At 35.0% G+C, this 18,680-nt stretch overlaps 1 protein-coding gene and 1 pseudogene across 11 annotated transcripts in view; both read left to right on the top strand.

Moving 5' to 3' along the window:
* The window catches only part of TBC1D5 (TBC1 domain family member 5), a 533,248-nt gene that overhangs the window by 248,400 nt on the left and 266,168 nt on the right, over nt 1–18,680 (top strand). The gene's annotated exons all lie outside the window — the stretch shown is intronic.
* LOC109258636 (protein-L-histidine N-pros-methyltransferase-like) lies at nt 12,330–17,048 on the top strand (annotated as a pseudogene).

The following is an 18,680-nucleotide window of genomic DNA, read 5'->3' as shown; positions in this document are numbered from 1 at the left end:
GAAAAAACAAGAAAATATATATATATACTTCGAAGAGACAAAGCAATCATCAAAACTAGACATAACAGTGACACATGTTAAAACTGTGTCACAAGGTATTTTTGAGTAACTAGGAATTACATGTTAAAAGCTCTTGTGGAAAACCTGGACAGCATGTAAGGTCAGGTGGTTAATTTCAGCAGAGATAGTGTTGAAAAATATATCAAAAATTGAGTGGAAATCCTAGAAATGTTTCTAAGGTATTTTTTTAAATTAAAAAAATTTTTTTAATGTTTATTTATTTTGAGAGAGAGACATACACACAGAATCTAAAGCAGGCTTCAGTCTCTGAGCTGTTAACACAGAGCCTGACATGGGGCTCGAACTCATGAACTATGAGATCATGACTGGAGCTGAAGTCAGAGGCTTAACTGTAAAGTCTATTTATTTACTTTGAGACAGAGAGAGAGAGGGGCGGGGGGATGCATGTGGGGGAGGAACAGAGAAAGATGAAGAGAAAGAATCCTAAGCAGACTGGGCACTGACAGTGTGTAGCCTAACGTGGGGCTTGAACTTATGAACCATTAGATCATGTCCTGAGCCGAGATCAAGAGTTAGATGCTTAACTGACTGAGCCATCCAGGTGCCCTTGGAAATCATAGAAATTTAAAACACAGGGTGGTCTGGGTGGTTCAGTCGGTTAAGTGTCCAACTTTGGCTCAGGTCATGATCTCACTGTTCGTGGGTTCTAGCCCCGTGTCCGGTTCTTTGCCAACAGCTCGGAACCTGGATCCTGCTTCAGATTCTGTGTCTCCCTCTCTTTCTCTCTGTCACTCCCTGGTCACACTCTGTCTGTCTGCCTCTCTCAAAAAAAAAAAAAAAAAAAAAAAAAAAAAAAAAAAAAAAAAAATTAAAGAGAATTAAATTTAAAAAAGAAATTTAAAACACAGTAACAGAGATGGAGAATGCCTGTGACAGGATCATAAGTAGAATTGACACAGACAAAAAAGAACCAGCAAATGGGAAGATACATCAACAGAAATTACCCAAATTGAAACACAATGAGAAGTAAGAATTAAATAAACACCCAAGAACCATGAGACAATATCAAATGGTACATGTAATTGGAATCCCATAAGAAGGGAGGTAGAGAAGAAATATTTGAAAAAATAATGGCCAATAATTTTTCCAAATTAATGATAGACACTAAACTACAGATCCAAGAAGCTCAGACAACATAAAGTGGAATAATACAGAAAATAAAAATAATTTTAAAATGTAGTCATATTCAGACATAAAAACAAACAAAAATTCTTAAAGGTAACCAGAAAAAAATTTATTGATATAGCAATAATAGAAAGCTAATACAAAAATGCAGAGTAAGAACTAGGTAAGAATTAGAGCAGATTTCTCTTCAGAAAACATGGAAGCCGGAAGATCATAGAGTGACAACTTTAACGTTGCTGAAGGTGGGGAAAAACTTGTGAAACCAGAATTCTATACCTAATAGAAATATCTTTCCAAAAAATGAAGTGATAAAGTTTTTTTTAGATAAGCAAAACCATGGGGATTTTTTTTATTAGCAGACAACGCTGTAAGGAATGGTAAAGGAGCATTGTCAGGCAGAAAGTACATGACAGGGCAAAGGCACTTGGATCTGTACAAAGGAAAGAGCATTGGAAGTAGAGTAAATGGAGGTAAAAATTTTTTCCTTATTTTAATTGCTCAAAAATGTGACTGTATAAAGCAAAAATAGTAGCAATATATAGTGTTTATAGCATATGTAAAAGTAAAATACATGGTAACAGTAGTACAAAAGATTAGAGAGAAGAATTGGGAATATACTGTTGTAAGGTTCTGACACTACACATGACTATGTAATGCTGCTTGTAGATTCTGATTAATTAAATATTATATGGTAAGCCTAGAGCAGGGGTCAGGAAACATTTTCTTAAAGGATAATATAATTTATATTTAACCACTTGTGTTATGATCTCAGTTGCAACTACTCAGCTCTTCCATCATAGTATATAAACAAATGGTCAAGTTTTAATAAAAATTCATGGAAACAGTTTACTGGCCCATAGGCCATGGTTTTTCAGTCCCTACTCTAGAGCATCCATTAAATAAAAATGTAATACAGAGGCATAAATGATAATTCAGTAGGGGAGTTCAAATAGAATCATAAAATATCCTCAACTCCAAAGAAGGCATAAAATGAGGGAAAAAGACAATAGATGGAACAGATAGACAACAGATCTTTGAATTCATCTATAGCAATACACATTAATATGAGTAGTCTAAACACACCAGTTAAAAGGCAAAGATTGTCAGAAATATTTTTGAAAGAAAGAAGCAATTATATGCTGTCTACAAGATACTTTAAATAAAAAGATGTGGTAGGCTGAATAAAATCCCCACCCCCCCCCCCCAATATTTCTATACTCTAATCTCCAAAACCTGTGAATATGTTATCTAACATGGATGTTTTTAAAGGTTACACACGTTTAGATCAGAAAGGTGTTAGGGATTTTCTGGTTAGGCCCAGTCTAATCCCGAGTCCCTAATGGCTTAGAACCCTTACAACTGCAGTTAGAGAAAAGCAACAATAGAAGGCATGGGAGAGAAAGTGTGAAAGGGACTAGGTCCATTGCTGCAGCTTTGAAGATGGAGGAAGGCAGGGAATTTGGGTGGCCTCTAGAAGGTGGGAACAGCTCTCTACTTACAGGTTTTAAGGGATTGGGGACCTCAGTTCCTGGGGAATTGACTTATTTGAACAACTGAGTAAGAAAACAGATTTTCCCTAGAGCTTCTAATAAGGTATAGAGCCTTGCCCACACCTTAATTTTAGCCCAATGAGACCTGTATTAGAATTCTGACCTACAGAACTGTTAAGATAATGTATTTGTGTTATTTCAAGCTTCTAAGCTTGCGATTGTTTGCTATGGCAACAATGGAAAACTAACACAGATGACTTAGGTCAAAAGTAAAAGGGTGGAGAAAGATACATCATGAAAACACTTAACAAGTGGGCTAGAGTAACTGTTAATATCAAACTAAGTAGACTTCAGAACAAGGATTATTATAAGGGACAAAAAGAGACATTGCGTATTATGTCTGGCCTATTTCTGTTTGCTAATGTTTTTGAGGTTCAGCCATGTTGTAGGCATGTATTAGTACTGTGTTCCTTTTTTTTTCCCCCCAGCTGAATAGTATTCCACTGTGTGGATATTCATTTTCTGTTTATTCAGTGGTTAATGCATATTTATGTGGCTTCAGGTTTGGGATTGTCATAACAATTTTGCTATACGCATTTGAACACAGATCTTAATGTATACATATGTTTTCTATTCATTTTTGTTGGATAGATTCTCGGAGAATTGTTGGGTCATATAGTAAATTTATTAACTTTTGAAGAAACTAGCATACTGTTTTCCAAAGTGGCTGCAGTATTTTATATTCATAGTAGCAATGTATGAGGGCTACAGTTTTCTCCACACCATCACCATTTTCTGTCTTTTTGTTTATCGCTACTTTTGGGGCGGGATTTAGCCATTGTTACCATTGTTCTAGTCTATGGGAAAGAAAGGAAGCTAATGTAGGGCATCAGATTTTTTTTTTTTTTTTTTTTTATCACTCGTGCCTCCACATTGTGAAATTTAGTCTGTAGCTGGGTTGCCATATGCCCAACAAAAAGGGGGAAACAGATTTGGGGCAACAGTCAGTATTCTGTAATACTTAAATACAGAATATCTAATTCACAAAATGTAGCTGTTCATCTTTCAGGCACTGACTTTCATCACGTTACAGTTCTATATGGATGTCTAGGGTGAGCAGCAGTAGGAATATATTTACTTATTGGTGGTTTATAATATGCTGTAATGCTGTGAAAATCAACTATTGTTTAAAATTCTGTGCAGCCATTGAAGGTTGTTTTACAGTAGTATTAAACATATATTGTATGCAAATTTTAGAATATATAGTGCATTTCATTAAAAATTTAAAGAAATCTGTCAAAATATTAACAACAGAATTATAGGCGGCTTTTCATTTTCTTCCTTATATGAATCTGCACTTGAAAGTTTTCCACAGAATCATGTATGAGTTTTGTAATCTTTATCAATTTGTATTAATTTAGTAACTTTGTTAGTACTTTTCCCTCACTCTATTTAGTTTTGTATCTTAAAGCAGCCAGGGAAAGAGTTATGCACGAAGATATATACCATAGTGTTACTAAGAATTAGGTAACTACTTTAAATACAGAAATATCCAGTGATAGGAGAATGGTTAAATAAATATAAAACATTCATTGATTACTATATGTTATGCAGCCATTTAAAAATTTGTTGTAAATAGTTTGGTTTTTTTTAATTTTTTTTTAACATTTATTTATTATTGAGAGACAGAGAGACACAGAGCATGAGCAGGGGAGGGGGAGAGAGAGGGGGAGACACAGAATCTGAAGCAGGCTCCAGGCTATGAGCTGTCAGCACAGAGCCCGAAGCGGGGCTCCAACCCATAGACTGTGAGATCATGACCTGAGCCGAAGTCAGACGCTCAACCGACTGAGCCACCCAGGCGCCCCAATAGTTTTTAAAATAATATGGGAGAAGTGTTTACACTTGTAATACACGAAATAATAAAACACAAAATTGTTTGTATAGTGTGTGATTTCAACTTTACAGAAAAAAAGAGAAAATATTTCCCCCCATGTAATTATAGTATAGGTGGTTTTTCCTTTATTTCTTTCCTTCTTTTTTTTTTTTCAAAATCTTTTTTGCTGGTCTTTATCTTAATAATTTCTCTCAATGTGTACAAGTTTTTAAGGTATATGTATTTTTAATGGAAAAATGAAATATATCTAAGAAATGAAAGAAAAGTTGAATGTGGGAAGGAATGAGATTAATTTCCACATTCTGTTGTAATCTTATTCTTCATTTAGATAATTCTTACATTTGTTCTTTATGCTGCAACTGTATTTGAATACAGAGGGAGCTTTCTAGTTCATTGACTTGTTCTTCTGTCAGCTCTATGTTGATTTTGAGCCCATCTATTGATTTTTTTTTAAATTTCAGATACTGTACTTTATAGTTTAAAATTTTTAATTTCATTCTTTTTAATAGTTTCTTTTTCTTTTTTCTTTTACTGTGGATGTCTGTCTTTCAAGAGTGTGCTTCTTGGCAAAAAGTTATATAGTAGGTTCTTTAAATCTTTGTTGATTCCAGCATCTAAATTATCTCGGGGTTAATTATATTATATGGTGAAAATTTGCCAGAATTTCCTCATTCTTGATATATCAAGTAATTTTGGATTGTGTCGTGAACATTTTGAATATTTCATTTCAAAACTCTAGATCTTGTTAAGTCCCCCCAGAGAAATCTTTTTTTGTTTGTTTGTTTCTTTTCTCCTTTCTTTCTTCCCTTTTTCTTTCCTCTCCCACCCCTCCTCCGGCAGCCAACACAATTAGGTTCATACTACAAGTTTGGCCTTACTTTCTGTGGTGGTGATGGTGGTTTCAATGTCAGTTTTTATTTTATTTTATTTTATTTTATTTTATTTTATTTTATTTTATTTTATTTTATTATTTGTTTTTAATGTTTATTTTTGACAGAGAGAGAGAGTGTGCGCAGGCGCCAGCAAGAACTTGAGTGAGGCCGAGTGGGGGAGGGGCAGAGGGAGGGAGACACAGAATCCGAAACAGGCTCCAGGCTCTGAGCTGTTAGCACAGAGCCCGACGAGGCTCGAACTCACGAACAGCAAGATCATGACCTGAGCCAAAGTCGGAGGCTCAACCAGCTGAGCCACCCAGGCGCCCCTATGTCAATTCAGTTTTTAAAGTCTTTTCTGTGCTTTTGAGTCCTCCTTGCATGTCACCCCCAGGGGTTAGTTTGGGACTACAGTAGTAGTTTATGTCATAGATTAATTTTTAGAGTTTTTGCTGTGCTTCTTTGGGTATGTTTTGAGCATACATAGCTTCGAGGTGAATCTAGGGTTTTTGTCAGTTCATACACAGAAGTAGAGAATCCCCTGACCCGCTGTATTCTTCTCTAGGATAACCCCACACCCTCTGCCTTGTTCTGTCAGAGCTTTGCTTCTCATGCTATCGCATGGTTCCACCAAATGGGCCCACTTTGTCACAAAATGGTGAGAGAAAGAGAAAGAAAAAATGATGGAGTTCCCCACTCACTGTGCACGCAGTAGGGTCTTCCTTTTTTAGTGTTCTATCTGAAAAGATAGCTTTGTGCCTCTGGGTCTTATGTGCACCCCTCACTGCTACCACCTACCCCCAGGGCAGTGTAGTTCTTCAATTAGACCTGGCCTTGTTGCAAGGTTGGAAGTGAAAGAAGGGAAAAGAAAAGAGGATTCTTTTCTCAGTCCCAGAAAAATGGGATTGGAATTTTTGCTCTTGGTGCCTGTTACTTAGTTCAGCCTGATGGGAGCTCAAAGCTGGGACATGAAGGAAAAAAACCCCAAAGCACTCAACACCACTCTTTGAGTCCTTGTCCAATATTCCTGCTAGTGTTTACATTTCAGAGTCCTCAAGAAGTTGTTTTTAGTATTTTGCCCAGAGTTTTTAGTTGTGATCAGTGGGGGAGAGAGGCTTGCAGTGACCCTCCATGTTGGATCGGATTGGAAATCCTACTAGTAATCTATTATGTGCTGTTTTGTTGTTTCTTCTATTTGTGACCAGATGTCAGTCTTATTTGGAGACCAAATTAATTTCTGATGTATATAGAAAGCAGTTTGAAAAAATCAATAAAAATTTTAACCAAATTAAGGTAATTCTTCATTGTGTACAGAAATAAAGTATTAGCACAATTATTTACTTTTCCACCATAGAAATAATTTCAGATCATTTCAGAGGTTTTAAAATTTCAAGTCTTCATTTAAACTTAGAATTAAGTATGTAGTTGTTTCTGCCCATTTTGTCAGGTTATCCCTAATGATGGCAGATTGTAACTGATCTCTTAGCTTCCATCTTGTCTCCCATTTTCAATCCAGTATTTACACAGCAGATAGAATCATCTTTCTCAAACATGAAATAGAGATCTTTTTCATCATTTTAAAGCTTATTGTAGCTTCTCATTGTACTTATCAAATCTAGACTTCCTCCCTATAAAATTCCAAGTTCAATGGTTGTTCCTTCTCCCACAGACCTCATCTTAAATTCCTAGCCTTTGAGCCATCTTGGCTTTCTTTTTTCTTTTTCTTTTTTTCTTTTTTTTAAAAGCAAGCTTCTGCTCTAGGGCCCTTGCAGGTTGTGCCTTTTGCCATTGATATTTAAATGGCTATTTTTTTCTTGTTACTAGAATCTCAAATCAGGTATCACCTCTCCCTACAGAGAGCATCCATCCCCACTGAATATCGCATTATTCTGCTGTATTTTCTTTATAGCTATTATAATTATCTGAACTTATCTGTTAAGAATTCATTTTCTTTTCTCTTGCTTCCCTCTACCCCCACACTTCATTCTGTTTTGTTTACTATAATACTTCCATGTCCTAAAAACTGTCTGGCACATAGTAGGTTCTAAGTAAGTAATATTAACAAGGTTTAAAAATGGAGAGTTGCCATTCCTAAGGTGGTATGATAATGATATTATCAATATGACTATTTTATCATCATTTTTTTGCCTTGCAGGGCTTTTCATTCAGTATTATTCCATCCACTTTCCTTCTCCCTACACCCACTCTCAAATTCCTTCACTCTGAAGTTGAAGTGATCTTTTTAAGGCTGCAAACCTTACCATGTTCTATTTTTCCTTAAAACAGTTCTTTCACTGCCTTGCTATTCATCTTGACCCAAATCCTAAACGTGACTTTCACAGAATTCTGGCACATGCTGGTCTCTAGTGGAGTGCCTTTTATGTACTTCTTGGTCAGTGACCCCTCCCCTCTTATAGTAGGGTGTGTAACTTTATCATGTAACATTTTTCAGGTTTGTCATTGTACATTGGTACATGTATGTTGTACATTTCTTTCCTCTGCTGAGCTTTCAACAAACTTAAAGATGTCAAGGATGGGTTTTCAGCTTTTGCTTACGATTGTATTATTAGTGTTAAAATGTAGGAGGTACTCAACACATAATTGTTGAAAGAATAAAGTAGAAGAGCTATTACATGATCTAGCTGCATGGTTAGAAGTTTGAACCAGTAAATGCATTTATTAATTAGGGCCCATTTTCAAACTTGTGTAGATAACTAAATATGTTTATTTGGATAAAATGCTCAATAAATAACTAATTTGAATAATATTTTTATTCTCTAAAAGGATAGTTGAATATTGTACGTTGCACATTTCCTAGCAAATTTAAAGAAGTCATTTTTTCTCTTACGTATTCCTAGTTATTATCAGGTTTAAAAATCATCTCTGCTAATAAGTAATTTATACTTTATCATAAAATAGTAAATAGAAATCAGTTTTTGGATTTACAATTTTTCTTTGAAACTCAGATTCTAGTAATTCTTTAATGTCATAACAAAAATAACTTAAAAAATAAAACATTTTTATAGATCAATTGAAATGTATTTGAAACTTTATATAAAGGAGACTGTAAATACTAAAACATTTTTGATATTGTACTTGAGGATTTTAGATTACCGTATTTTCATGTGATTTAGTTTAGTAAATCACTTGTAAGAATAAAGATATGTTTGAGTTTTTACCCTTGGTTCTTCATCACAGCTTTGGGATTTATAGTTAAAATGCCCATTATACCTTTTAAGTAGATCTTTGGTATAACAACTTGTTCAGTTAGCTATCATTTAGGCATAAATAGGATTATTCACCTTGGTTCATGGATAATTTTTATCCTTCAAATAGTTCAGTTTAATATTTCATACAAAAGGGTGATATTTAATAATTAGCTAAGTTAATCACTTTGGGGAAATGGATATCTTTACATTAAAAAAATTTTTTTTTAATGTTTATTTATTTTTGAGAGGAGGGGAGGGGCAGAGAGAGAAGCAGACATAGAATCCGAAACAGGCTCCAGCCTCTCAGCTGTCAGCACAGAGCCCATCGCAGGGCTCAAACTCATGAACTGTGAGATCATGACCTGAGCCAATGTTGGATGCCTCACTGACTGAGCCACCCCAGCGCCCCTGGATATCTTTATATTTTATTGAGGTCTTGTCCACCAGATGTTAAACCAATCTTAAAGTATTTAGCACTGATTGTAATCAAGGGTGAAAATGGCAGGTGCCCAAACAAATCTGTTTTGCAGAAAAAGGTATTTATTTATTTATACATTGAAGAATAATAATAAAAATATTTTATAGTTATTATTTGAAAGATTTATAAAAATGAAATAGGACTTCAGTGCTAGATATACTCCATTTTATTTAGCAAATAATGTTTTTATTATATTTACTTAGGTACTTAACAGATAATTTAACATCAGGATTAGGATTACCTAAACCAATTAGATTTTCTTTGAAAAGCTATTGTGTGTTGTTTTGTTTTGTTTTGTTTTGTTGGTGGAGGCGTTTCATTTAAACATTTGTTAAGATTGGCAGCAAAACTAAAATTTTCAGGTAGTCAAGGTTTAAACCAAATCATTATTTGAATTTTTGTTAAGAAAAAAATACAGCAAAGGGCAAATTATATAATAATCACCCTTGACTTTAATACTCTTTCTATAGGTTTAAGGAAATATCTTCAAATGTCCTTTGTTAAGACATTTACCTCTGAAGAAGCTCTTCTCAAACTTGTGCATCTACTTAGTATAAATGTACTTTGTACTTGTCTAAATTACAGCATTGGCATTGTGTAGCTCTTGTAGGAAAGTGCTTTTCAAGCCCACGTGGTCCACAGGAGGCCCACACGGGCCAATCGCAGTGTTCTGCTTGGCATCTCCAAGTCTGCACCCTTCCGCCAAGAATCAGTACATGCTACTGGTCATATTAGGGTCACGTACAGTGTTGACATAGCTTAGTGCAGCCCACTACTCCTGCTGGAAAATGAGATTGAAGCTTGGCTTGTAATAGTGCAAGGTAAATGATGACACGCAAAATACTGAATAATCACCTGTTTGGGACAAATTAAGTTGCCTTCAACAAGAAACTCACTTTTAGCACAGTAGAAGCTTATTATTTTGGACTAAAAAAGACTCATGGATCATCAGAATAATCTAGAAAAACATTTAAAAGTAGGGAATCATAGACCCATCCATGATTATCTCCATCTCATCTTTCTCTCAGTTTCTCTCTCTCACTGTCTCTCTCTCTTCTCTCTCAAAAACACAGCACACATGCATGCACAGTCTTACTCTCACTCTTGCTCTCTCTTTAGGATCCAGAGAGGTTAATTTTACGTTAGAATTCTGTTTTCCTGATCGATTCCTGGTCTACATTTGTTCCCCCCCCCCCCCCCCCCCCCCCCCGCCCCCAGACATCAAGCAGCTTTAAATCTATGGAATGCCTGGAGAAATAACAATATGCCCAGAAATGACAATCACAGTAAGTAGAAACATTTGCATTTGTGTAGTACTACAGGTTAACTTAAATTAGATAATTGTACTTGTGATTATCTTTGAAATTATACCTTTCATTTCATTTGCAGAATCATTAATAATTCTTCTTAAAACTTGTTTTATTCTGGTGCATGGGTAATATTGTGAACTATCCTAAATGAGATAGTTTTAGTTTAACACTAGATTGACTATAGTTTTAGTTCTTTATCTGTCTACATTTTATCAATCTCAAAAAACATAAAGTTAATGAATTAGGTGGCTTTATATTTCAAGAATGTAATTTTATTTAATTCTGCTATTTTTTCTACTTTCTTTATATCATATTCAGTATTTGGTATGATTATCATCAGGAAGGATATTAAATTTTTTTAATGTTTATTCATTTTTTGAGTGATAGAGACAGAGCACAAGCAGGGAAGGGGCAGAAAGAGAGGGAGACACAGAATCCAAAGCAGGCTCCAGGCTCTGAGCTGTCAGCACAGAGCCCGATATGGGGCTTGAACCCATGAGCCGTAAGATCATGACCTGAACCGAAGTCGGATGCTTAACCAACTGAGCCATCCAGGTGCCCCAGGAAGGATATTAAAAGAATACCACAGAACTTGACAGAGTTATATAACCCGCTAAATAAACTTCTTGTTAATTAAAAAATTGATCAGAAATAATATGTTTTAATTACTAGAAGAGTTACAGTTTTCAATTATTTAAATTATAAATAAGTTTATTCCCTATAACATATAGAACTAATAGCCTTTTAATTGTATTCCACCACTGAATCCAGCATGTTAAATACATTAATTAATATGTTTAGAAAAATCATAGCTAACATTTATTGAGGAATTACGTTATGCTACCTGCTACACTAAACACTTTACTTGAACTTATTTAATCCTTACAACCACACTTTGTGGTAGAAACTGTTTTCTTCCCCCATTTTCCAAATGAAGAAACAAAGATACTGAATGGTAAATAACAGCAAGTAAATGGTAGAGCATGTATTCAGGTTTGTCTTGCTTGAGACTTGACTTTAGTTGTGATGTAATGATGTAATTTTACTTTAAAATTTCATTAAATGGAATGTGGCAATTTAGTTTTACCAGTCCAGTGTTTTTTGTTCCCAGAAGTTACTTTGAAATTTAATGAAAGATCATCAGTAGTATATTTTTTCCTTTAAAGTTAAAGCCACCATGTTTAAATAGACTCCACGCACATATTTATCTGTTTGTCATTTCTCCATATATAGACACACATATTTGCATTTATACTTGAAAGTTTTCAGGTTTTCTTCTGCAGTTGATTTCTAGCTTCATTTCGTTATAGTCAAAGATATGTATGATTTCAGTCTTTTTATATATTGAGACTTGTTTTGTGACCTAACATATGGTCTGTTCTGGAGAATGTTCCCTGGGTACTTGAGAAGATTGTGTATCCTGTTGTCGGGCACAGTGTTTTATATGTCTGTCAGGTCTGGTTGGTTTATATTCTTATTCAAGTTCTCTATTTCCGTATTGAGCTTCTGTCTAGATGTTCTGTCTATTACTGAGAATGGTAAGTTGAAATTTTCAGCTATTTTTGTAGAACTGTGTATTTGTCTAGTCAATTCTGTTAATGTTTGCTTCATATATTTTCATGTTTTATTGTTTGGTGCATATGTTAATAATAATTATATCTTCCTGGTTAATTGACCCTTTTATTAATATATAATGTCCTTTTTCATCTCTTGAAACAGCTTTTGACTAAAAGTCTATTTTGTCTGATATTAGTATAGCCACAGTATCTCTTTTTTTGGACTACTTTTTACATAGAATATCTTTTTCTACCCTTTCACTTTCAATCTGTTGTGTCTTTGAATCTTAAGATTTGGATCTTGTGGACAATATAGAGTTGTGTAATTTTTTTTAATCCATTCTGCTAATCTCTGTGTTTGACTGGAAACTTTAATACAGTTAACATTTAAAGTAACTGCTGATAAAACAGTACTTAATTCTGCTATTTTGCTATTGTGCTCTCTGTGTTTTGTAACCTTCTTACCCTTCCTTCCCTTCATTACTGCTTTTTTCTTGTATTTAGTTGATTTTTTTGTGGTGACCATTTTGAATGCCTTCTCATTCCTTTTGTGTAACTTTTTTTAGATATGGCCTCTGTGGTTATTATAGATATTACATTTAACATCCTAAACTTATAACAGTCTACTTCAGGTTGATACCAAAACTTCATAGCATACAAAATATCTGGTCCCGTTCAGCTCTGTCCTTCTTCCCTTTTTTATTTTTGTTTTCTTTTAAATGTTTATTTATTTATTTATTTTGAGAGAGAGAGAGAGAGAGAGAGAGAGAGAGAGAGAGCGCACAAGCAGGGAAGGGTTAGAAAGAGGGGAGAGAGAGAATCCCAAGGAGACTCCACCCTGTCAGTGCAGAGAACCTGATGTGGGTGGGGCTTGATCTCCCGAACCACAAGATAATGACGTGAGCCAAAATCAAGAGTTGGATGCTTAACTGACTGAGCTACCCAGGTGCCCATATTTTATGTTTTTTAAAACTGTTAATTCCAGGGTAGTTAACAGTGTTATATTCATTTCAGGTGTACAATATAAAGATTCAGCAATTCCACATATTACTCACTGCTCATCAATATAAGTGTATTCCTTAATGCCTTTTACCTATTTTACCTATGCCCCCCACCTCTCCTTTGCTAAGCATCAGTTTCTTCTTTATACTTAAGAGTCTGTTTCATGGGTTCCCTCTCTTTCCCTACCCCATGTTCATTTACTTTGTTTTTTAAATTACACATATGAGGGGCACCTGGGTGGCTCAGTGGGTTGAGCATCCGACTTCGGCTCAGGTCATGATCTCGCGGTCTGTGAGTTCGAGCCCCACGTCGGGCTCTGTGCTGACAGCTCAGGGCCTGGAGCCTGCTTGGGATTCTGTGTCTCCCTCTCTTTCTGCCCCTCCCCCGCTCTCATGCTCTGTCTCTTTCTCTCTCTGTCAAAAATAAACATTCAAAAAAAAATTAAGAAAAAATAAATTACACATATGAGTGAAATCATGTGATATTTGTCTTTCTCTGGCTTATTTCACTTATTCAGCATTATACTTAATAGCTCCATCCATGTTGTTGCAAATGGCAAGATTTCATTCCTTTTTATGACTGAATAGTATCCTATTGTGTGTATGTGTGTACACACACATGCATGCACACACACACACTGACACATACCACATCTTCTTTACCCATTCATCTGTTGATGGACAGACATTTAGGTTGCTTCCATAAGTTGGCTATTGTAAATAATGCTGCAATAAACATAGGGGTCCATGTATCCCTTCAAATTAGTGTCTTTGTATTCTTTGCGTAAATGCCCAGTAGTGGAATTACTAGATCATCTGGTAGTTAGTTCTATTTTTAATTTTTTGAGTAACTTCCACAGTGCCTATACCAGTTTACATCCCCACCAACAGTGCACAAGTGTTCCTTTTCCTCCATATCTTTGCAAAGACTTGTTGTTGTCTGTGTTTTTGATTTTCATTCTGACAAGTATGTAGTCATATCTCACTGTGATTTTGATTTGCTTTTCTCTGATGATGGATGATATTGAGCATCTTTTCATGTGTCTGTTGGCCGTCTCTATCTCTTCTTTGGAGGAGTGTGTCTGTTCATATCTTCTGCCCATTTTTAAATTGGATTACCTGGTTTTTTGGGCATTGAATTTTAGAAGTTATTTATAACTTCCATTTTGGATACTAACCCTTTCTCAGATATGTAATTTATACATATCTTCTCTTATTTAGTAGGTTGCCTTTTAGTTTTGTTGGTTGTTTCATTTGACTTGTTAAAGCTTTTTATTTTGATGTAGTCCCAATAGTTTCTTTGTGCATTTGTTTTTCTTGCCTTAGGAAACATCTAAAAGGATGTGTTGTAGCCAGTGTCACAGAACTTACTGCCTGTGTTCTCTTCTAGGATTTTAGTGGTTTTCTGCCTCACATTTAAGTCTTGAATCCATTTTGAATTTATTTTTGTATGTGGTATAAGAAAGGGGTCCAGTTTCATTGTTTGCATGCTCCTGTCCAGTTTTCCCAGCACCATTAGTTGAAGAGACTGTCTTTTTCCCATTAGATATTGTTTTCTCCATGGTTGAGATTAATTGACTATATAAGTGTGGATTTATTTCTGGGCTCTCTTTCTGTTCCATTGATCTATGTGGTATATGTAGTCACTGAAATCTTTATTTCTTAGGTTGTGTTCAGCTAGGGTTTTGACAGATAACTTCTTTGAATGCCAGGAGCTAAACAAAACCGAACAAAACAAAACGCGCGCGCGTGCGCACACACACACTCACACACAAACAAAACCCACAAGAAACAAACAAAAACCCCAAATCTCTGCTTGTCTTTGCAGATTGGTTCTGTGCCACATCAGTCTTTCATCACTTAGCCAGGCTTGCACTCTCTGAGTGATCAGCTTAGGGTGGAAGGTTGTGGTCCTCTTATTTCCTATAAGATCATACTTCTTATTCTGGACATGCCCATGGACTTCTACATTTTCCTAAATACATGGATGCTTTTGAATGTCCTAATTTCCCGAGGAAACTCTCACCAGCTCTTGCTCCAAACCTTAGGTGGTCTTTTTAATGTTTTCACTTATAATCTTTTGTGCCAGGCATCTGCTTGTTCTTAATTCAGTTTGCAGTATATTCAAGAGCAATGCCCACCACTTTTTTTTGAGTTAGACAAAAAAGAGATGTTTTGTGTCAGACCTTCAGGTAGCTCCTAAACAAGTTAGAACAGAATTATACAATATTTTGCAATTATGGCCTGCGTTGCTCCCTCCAGAACCAAATACCAGTTTCCCACACTGGAAACTGCATTCCTCTTCAAGATTGCTATGGTACCAAGAAGGGGCTAGGATAAGGGCAAGTAAAAATGCCACAAAGCTATCAAGATGTCTCCTTTTTTCATGCATTGTTCATTTGGTTTTCATAAATCTTTGGCTGTTTTCTAGGATTATTGCAAAGTTGGTGTGCTTATTTTTGATGTTTCTGTGGGATGATGAGAATTTGGAGTTGTATATTCTGCCACTTCACTGATGTCACACTGCTTTCTTTTTGAAAATTATTCTCTTGATGGTTTAATAGGAATAACAAATATTATTAAAAATTAAATTATCTTAAAATTATCCATTTGAAATATTATTTATTGAAAAGTTTCTGTATATTTGCTTTTTACATCTGATTTTATGTTATCTAAATAATTTTGACCCCCTGCCTCAGTTCTGAGGAGGCTGGATGGGCAGGTTGGGTGCAATGGCTCTAGTCTGGGCAAAGGCACCTTCATGTTCTCGCCCTGACACCGGTGGTTGATCCAAACTAGTGGCCATGGCTCTTGATGAGACTGTTTGTGGGCTGGTTGTGCCCCAGCCTGGTGTCCGTGTGGCTGGTATGGAGCCCAATCATCCACTCCCCTACTCCCCTACATGTAAATGATGAGCAGACTCGACAGGGCCACAGTGGCCTAGGCCAGCAGGAGGGAGAACCACTACTGGTAGGTGTGCAACGGAGAGAAATTATGTGAATCATTCCAGGCTTTGTTAAGAGTTATCTTGATCAATGAAACACAGATCTTCTTAACAGAGTTGAGAAATTGGGCTGGCCCTTTGTCCAGTTATATCACTCTTCTGTGTCATCTGTGTTTAGCCTGTTTATTTCTCCAATGTCTATCAGTCGGTTGCTAGGAAGAGGCCCAATGTTTGTGTTTTCACTAGATCAGTTTCAGAGACTGCTAAAAATTAATCCAGACTGGAAAACCCGTAGATTTAGGTGCTGGTGACAGGTCACAAAAATCATGAGCCTTCATTTTGAAGAAATTTATGCCATCAAGCTGTCTGAAACTATGGTATGGCAGCTTCAGAAGAAGAAATACAAAGTGCTTGGTATAAATGAATGACAGAATACAGGGTTCCAGTATGATGTCAGCTGCTTGAATTTGCTGGACCACTGTGATCAACTCTTCACTTTGTTAAAAGATATCAGAAGTATCTTGGAGCCAACTAGAGGCAGGGTCATCCTTCCCTGGCTTTACCCTTTCATCCCTGTGCAGAAAACGTAGGTGGTAAGTGGGAGAAACCATGAGAAATCAAGGGACAGAAATGGGAAGAACAAGTGAATAGTCTGCCTGAAGTTTTCAGAAAAACTGGTTTTGTTACCAAAGCTTTCACCAGACTACCGTACCTGTATGAAGGGGACATGTATGATGGCTACTATGTTCTGGATGATGCTGTCTCTGTTCTCAAACTTGAATAAACACGTGGAGGCCCAAGTCTTCAGAGCACACACCAAGAATATGCACTCCAAAAGAGGGTATGAGTTTGTGATTATGTGAAGGGGAGGACCTTTGGGGATTGCCATTGTAAATATCATGTAGGGACTTAAGAAGCCCAAATACTAATTATTTCTTTGTAGTGTGTAAAAGGAATGTTTTTAAAAAACAAAACCCACCTCTTTGAGGATTTTTCTCAGCTCTTAGTAATACAGGTCACATTCCAATTTTGGAGATATTTTTTATACTTAACTGCAGTAGGGACTCATTCCCAGTCAAAGCAATAGCCACAACCTCACATGGAACCAATATATGTGGATTGTTTTTAATAAAATGAAGACTGGTGATAAAGCTGTCCATTCACTTGCAAATATTTGGTTATAAGTTATAGCACTGATACTCTTTCATGTTTAGAAATCCTTTCTATCATTCGAAAAATGTTTTGAATCTTGACAGTAAACATTTTTGGAGATGAAAAAATAATTTTTAAATATATATATTTATTTAAATATATATATTTAAATATATGTTTATTTAATATTTATATAAATACATATATTTATATAAATATATTTATTTAAATATATTTATTTAAATATATATTTATTTAAATATGTATATTTGTTTAAATATATTTACTTAAATATATATATTTATAACTTAATATGGCCATTAAATTATTAGAATGTAGATAATAATGATAGAGAAGATGGAAAATTATTGAATAAGCATTGTTTTGTATTTACTTGAGCACTGGGTCTTAGACCTGATGGTAGTCCTTTGATTTTTAGCACAAATAAATTAGCCTGGAGAGACTGTTCTTTACATGATTCCTGAAATAAGGTAATGTCCTTAGTGGCTACTGTCTTCATAGATGCTGAGTCCTTATACTTTGATTTACTATATATCCACAGATGAATATACCTAATTCATGGATTTTTGAAGGATTTACTTTGAATGGGATTTTAAATTTAATAAAAAAGCATTTCAGGAGTAATATTCATTTAAAAAAAAACAAAAGGTTTCAGGTCTTTACACTATTTATGTCATATTATCCTGTCACAACTAAATGTGGCTATCCATAGCTTTGGTTTTTAACTTAGTTTAAAGCAAATCTTTTTTTGTTTCTCACTATTAAATATTCATCACACACACTTGGTGACATTTCTCTAACAATTTTGAGATAAACTTTATTTTTTAAATTATGTAATACTTTTTGGAATTCATACCTAGTATGATGTGATCTTCTAAAACTTGATGATATTTGGATGTAAACTGAAGGCCCAGTTGAGTAAGTGTGTTTATTTATAGCATTATTCTGGTTGTTTTTAACCTAACCTAGTTTAAAATCTCTGGTTCTACCTTCATGAAGCAGATGTTTGTGCATAAAAAGCACTATAGAAATCTATTGTAAACCTTCGTTTAGGGTGATTTCAACGGTGCACAGATAGATGCTATAAATGCCCTTGGCTAAACCTGACTGCAGTAAAAGTTAAAAAGGAGTCTGGAATTTGATTTATCTTGTTTTGAGATTTAAGTCACCATTATATGTATTATTTGCTTAATGAGTTAGACACATGTATGTTAGAAATTACTAATGGAAAATACATGTTCTTTGTATCTTCATTTAAAATAATATAACTACAAACATTTTTTTCAAATCAGTCTATTTTAATTGTGATTGCTAGGAATTCATTTTACAAAGTACTTACCAATGAGAAGTTGATGTGTTATGTAAATTTAAAATTGTAATGGTCACAAATAATTGTTGGACTATTCCTGTAAATATATGTTGCACAACATACATACACATAGCAACACATATAATATGTATGTTACATGTTGCATATAATTTATGCATTTATTTAAATTTCCTCTCTCTCTCTCTCTCTCTCTCTATATATATATAGATTATTT

This window comes from Panthera pardus, unplaced genomic scaffold, assembly GCF_024362965.1.
Source record: "Panthera pardus isolate Hobbes unplaced genomic scaffold, ASM2436296v1 HiC_scaffold_16, whole genome shotgun sequence".
NCBI classification, from domain to species: domain Eukaryota; kingdom Metazoa; phylum Chordata; class Mammalia; order Carnivora; family Felidae; genus Panthera; species Panthera pardus.
Note: the sequence above shows the minus strand (reverse complement) of the source record. Positions and strands in the feature narration are given on the sequence as shown.